Below are 6,145 nucleotides of genomic sequence, written 5' to 3'. Positions count from 1 at the left end.
CTGATATGAAATGTTTTGTTCATTGAACTATTACTCTATATTATTTAATTATAAATTTCATATCATGTGACGTTTTAACAATAAAATTTTAGAACCCATTAGGATTAGGACAGCATATCAAGTTGCAAATCGGAACTCCTCCCCCACAAAGAAAAAGGAAATTGCATTACGTAGGCAGTGGCTAGAGAGGCGGATATATATTGAGAAACTGATATAAATTATGATATAATTAATCGTGCATTCATGAAAAGCATATGAATATCATTATCAGAGGTGACTCGACAGTGTTAAAAAAAGACATGTGTCTTAAGCCTTTAAATTTTAGGGGCTTCATTTTTAATAATAATAGGTTATAAGTTATTATTTTTTAACAAATATTGAATACTATTTGTAGAAAAAATAAACTTTTCATGAAAAATAAAGGAATTATAGAAGAAATTTGACATATTTGAAGTAATATATCTCATGAAAAATAATTTAAAATAAGAATGGTTATATTATCAATTGAAATAGAAGAAATCAATTATATAAAGTTATTGACGATTCAAATTTAAGGCCCCGTTTAATTTTAATTTTAGGTCACTAATATGTTTGAGCCGCTCCTGATCATTATAATACTAATACAAGCTAGAAAATCTAACTGTGAGACCTAGGTTTAGATCCGAGTATTTTTTCATTACATTTATTTTAAGTTTATCTAGAGTAATATTGGTACACCAAACCATGGATTCCCCTTTGGTTAGCTCCATTTTGTTTAAATTTTTTGGGTCAATCATTGATTCGTTTATGTAATAACTCCATGTAACTATTAACTTATTTGAGTGATATTTAGTCCAAATTGTTCAATGAGAAGTTTTATTAAAATGCTTTTAAGAAGTATTTTTTTTATTTGACACATACTATATAGTCATAGTAAAAATAAAATAATTATTTTATCAGGTACTCAAAATTAGATATAAAAAATAAATAAATAAAACAATTAAAAACTGAATTAACAATAATTACATGAGTTGTGTTTCGTCCAATACAATCTAAATAATGTTTTAACTCAATCTAATTATGATCGCTCAAATTTTGCTCATTTTGCTTATTATCATCTATACTCATTTTGCTTATTATCATCTATATGCATATGGGCGTCTAGCAATGAAATTTGAGGGTTTTAAATTGAAAAATAAGTTAAATTTAAACATGTCGAATTAAAATGGAACAATAGAGCATGAAATTTGAGGGTTTCAAATAGAAAAATAAGTTAAATTTAAACATGTCAAATTAAAATGGAACAATAGAGGATGAAATTTGAGGGTTTTAAATAGAAAAATAAATTTAATTTAAACATGTCAAATTAAAATGGAACAATAGAGGATGAAATTCCCAAACAATCACTTTCTAAAGCTTGTAAATGAAAAATAATCACTTGTCACCTACTTTTAAATTCTACAAATTCTCCATGTATAATTTGAAACTTTATGATAATAATAATTTTTAAAAATACATAACCAAAAAGTGGCTATTGGTGTTCTTTTTAATCAATAAATTAACGAATGATCTATTCGGCCAAAAATTATTTTAATTAAGATGAACTAAATAATAAATCGCAACTAAATTCTCTATACTCTAATCAAGTTTTTTAACTTCTTTGTTTGTTTTCTTACATCCGCTTAATTACCAAATAAATAATTTATTTATTTGTTATGACTATATTAAACCATGAAATTTAAATATATCTTATAAACATTTGAATAAGTTCTCCAATCGAGTAATTTCAAATTACATATTAACTCAATTTTTATCAGCTTAGACCTGAGATAATGAGATGCTCCAAATCAATCCATTGTGAAAATATTATTCCGTTTGAAGATTGATCAAGTTATATTTTCATTAACTAATTTTATCACGTTTTTACTCGTTGAGGGACATACACCTAACAATATTATTGATGGATGATACTATGGAAGGCAACTAGCCAACTCCTAATTTTGGCATATCGAGGTGCACTAAAAGAAAAATACCTCTCAGCGGTAATAAATATACATATTAACAAAGAATGTTAAAGTTTTTACCTGTATTAGCTGATTGTCATTGACTCCAATATCACCAAAAGATTTAAGGACATATAAGAATACTAATTATCGCTAAAAATATATATTTAATGATAATTAAAATATTATCATTAATTAATTACCGCTAAAGATATTCTTTACCGGTGACTTTCAGAGTTCTTTCTAATTTAGCTTAGCCAGTATTAGTACTTCTCAAATAGGATATTTTAGTTTAATTATATTTCTGGATATCCTAAAATATTTTTAAAAAAAAATAGATTTGACACAGTAAAAGGCCAAATAATTCAGCACACTCTTGTCAATATGCCAGGGAAGGTCCACACATAGAATAAAAAAGGTTTTTTTTAAAAAAAATGTTCGTAAATGCATAGTTATTTTCTTCATAAGCATTAAGCAGCAGAATTTAAATTGTGTTATTTATAATTCCGTTATTGTTACGTTGTGAAAACATATGAGATAAGAAGATAAGCAAACAATGGTTCTTGGCATGTGGGCTTGGCCCATTTCTGATTTGTCTTTGCCCATTCTCAAATAATGTTTATCGATCACTTTTTACTCCATGGCAATTGTTTGGGAGTATAAATTTTTAAAATTTTATTATAATAGTTACTTGTTTAAAAAGAATCACTATTTTCTTTTTTAATCCGTTTTTTTTAAATGATTTCTTTGTTTTTTCAACACTAACAGTTGCCCACATGACATGTTTAAGTATTAGTGATCAGAGGCGAAATTAAAATTTTTAATAAGAGGGTTTAAAATAGATAGAAATAGACACATTGTTGACACCAAATTTTGACCCACGTCGGTATAAATTAATTATCGAGCTTCCTAAATTTTCCAAATAATTTAAAATTAATTAGTTTTATAAATTTTACGAATATAATATAATACATGAGTTTTGGGTTACTTCGAATACGTTTTAACATAACTTTCGATAACATGTGTTTTGCATAATTATGTATATAAATAGTATATCTTATGCTTATTTTAAAAAATCATCAAAATATGCATTTAAAGGTTTTATTTAAACTACTATTAAAATTATAATTATACTTTTGAATCACTTTTATTACCAAATAAATAAGTTCGTCAATAAATTTATACCGAATTCGTTTTGTTTTAAATCGATTTGCTCATATTAATTTGAACTCATTTTTCCCTTTTAATTTGGAAGAATCATATTTGGGCCCTTCCCTCCTAAGTTTTACTTCCCATCAGCCCACACCAAATTAATTCCCAAAACCCAAAATAATTCCCAAATAATGCCCAAGCCCAAATCCCTTTTAACCCCAAGCCCATCTCTTGTTCCAACCCAATTCCCAGCCCATCTATCCCTTTTAATTTTCAACCCAACCCAATCCCCTTTTAACCGACCCGACCCGTTTCCCCTTCCCTTCTTCTTCCCCCATCACGCCATTCTCAGAGGAAAAAAAACAAAATTTCCCAGAAAACAGACGTAAAAGCGCAGAAGAGACAGAACCCCTTCCCCACGCGAAAACAGGCGTACAAGCCTTGGAAACGTCTCTCTCTTCAACCCGTCGTACTGTGTACAGTGCTTTTGGGGCTGTGGCAGACCTACTGTTCGTCCTTGCGACAACGAGATAAGGACACGTCGCTCGCAAGGACGATAGCCTCAATCCGAGCCGTCCAACGAGTCGTTTTCAGAGATTTGGCAGCCTTTAGTACGAAACCCAGCTGGGGAAAGGATTTTGAATTTCGAATTGAGGGGGGAGAATTTCGATTTTGCCCCGATCCCTTTCCAATATTCCTCCGCCCTCCCTCTTCCGAAAAAACCCTAATATCCCCCTATATAAACCCTACCCCTCTTCAGAAAAGGGGTTGGCGATTCTAAGGTTAGAGATTTGTGTCCGAAAATTGGGGTTAGAATTTTGGAGTGAAAATTTGGTTGAAACTTTGCTGGATTTTTTTGGAAAAGAAATTTTGTCACAGAGTAGTCGAGGTCTAGTTTTGACAACAAGATTTCTAGAAATCTCGTTTTTTTTTGGGAGAGATTCTGTTCGGGAGTTTCTTGCTCATCTTTTTTCTCTGTTTGAAAAATAGAGTGAGATCGTTGGCCCTGTTTTGGGTTGGTTTTTCATAAGAATAAGAAGAGTGTATTGAGAAAAGAGTAAGAAGGTGACATAAGTCGTTTCTTCGGTCTGAGTTTCTCCGTCCATTGCTATCAAACAATGGCATTCCGGTTGTGAAGCTCGGTTGTTGCTCCGCTCGTTCTTGCCCCGGTTTCGCTGCTCTAAAGAAGGTACATGTCCATGCTGTTTTCTTTGCTTCCTTATGGATTCGAACTGTTGTTTTGTTGCTGTAAGAGATGAGATGTTACACCGCGTTTGTTTTGCTTGAATTTGTTAAGCATCTTGCGTAATGGTTCTGTTTTTGTTGTTCTGTTTTTTTGTTATGTTTGCCCGTTTGTGCTGCTCATCTGTTTGTTACGAGCTTGTCATGGCGTAGAACTTATCGTATTGTTCCTGACTCGGTTCCGTTTGGAGAGCCACCGCTTGAATGTTAGTTGTCTTGCTTTGGCGTTTTGTTTCGAACTTAGCTTCTGTTAAGTTTTCTGTTTTGTTTAAGTTGGAAGTTTTCCATGGTACAATAATGTCTACGAATGTTTGCCGAATGTGAATGAATTTCCCTCTTTCCCTTAAGCAGTTTTATGATGATAAGGCTAATTTTGGAAATTTGTTTTAAGGTTGAGTTTTAGCTATTTTTGTCCAGCTAAAGCATGGCTGTCCATGGCTGCTTTCTCCTATAGAATAATTTCATGAGCACGAATTCCTTTCGTATGCTTCTCTCTTTGCATCCCACATGTGTATTTGTGTTGATGTGTAACATGGTAGTTTGGAAATAAGTTTTTTTTTGCATTTGGCATCAATAGGTCTTGCCAATTGGTATGCTTTGATTAACAGAGTATGGCATGCTTACTGTGCATATTTGACAATTAGCAATGGTGTACTCCCATGCATATGACAAATTCATTAATATATGTACATGCATTGCTTGCCCCTGTTATTTATCCTATTTGTTGTGAGATTTTATTTCTTAATATCATTCGGAATTGTTTTTGAAGTCATTTATCCCCCTCTAACTCATATCTCCAAGTAGTTCATCTTTTATCTCTGTCTTGTTCAAGACACTTTCTATTAGTTTATCGCTTTAAGTGCTAATCTTTTTGTATGTTTTATTGCATGTGAAACCCTTCTCGAGTCCTCATGGACTTTATTCCGTCTCACTGCACTTCCTCATCGAGCCATAAAGGCTCAGAATATCTTCTTCGAGTCATAGACCCCTCTCAAAAGGTGTACAGGTCGGAAGAACAGCAGAAATGCACTGCTGGAAATTGATTCTGGTTCATCAGAACCTGGAAAATTGCTGGAAATTACAGTTGCAGATGTTGAGAAGCTGTATACCAGCCATATACACAGTTTATATCGTGATATACAGGTCAAAAGACGTACAGGGGATCAAAATTCGAATCCTGGGTTGATGGCAGTAAAATTCGCTGCTGAAAAGGAATTTTCAACTTTCGAAAGTTGAAAAACAGGCTGATATACAGCCTGTATACACTGATATACAGAGACATTATACCTTAAATAGGTGTAAAAAATATGAATGGCAGCAGGCGTGCAAAAATTCGAACTCCGTGAAGATCGAAGGAGCTCGAGGAAGGCGTATTAGAAGATTTTTTTTATTAAGTTGTATATATTTTGGGCATAAGCCCTTGTCATTTTTACTTCCCTTGTATTTATTCTTGTATGTTTAGACTAGGACAGGTACGAAAGAAAGAAAATGGGTTAAAAACCCAAAAGCAGGTGGGTCCAAGTTTCGGTCAAGGCGAACAGAACCCGAAAACTTGGACCCAAATCTCTCTCTCTCCCTCTCTCTCTATCTCTCTTCGCTATTTGTTTACATTTTGTTTAAATGCCGTTAGTTTAGGATTAGAAACTCCAAACCCCATCGAACGCCTTTTACTTTATCGAACTTAAAACGTAAAATTGAACTTTAAAGCGATAGGTGTTTAAACTTGAAGTTTGCTTAGAGTTAAGATTTAAAAAGTTTAACTTTAACAA

The sequence above is a fragment of the Solanum pennellii genome, chromosome 4 (assembly GCF_001406875.1).
Source record: "Solanum pennellii chromosome 4, SPENNV200".
Taxonomy (NCBI): Eukaryota; Viridiplantae; Streptophyta; class Magnoliopsida; order Solanales; family Solanaceae; genus Solanum; species Solanum pennellii.
Note: the sequence above shows the minus strand (reverse complement) of the source record.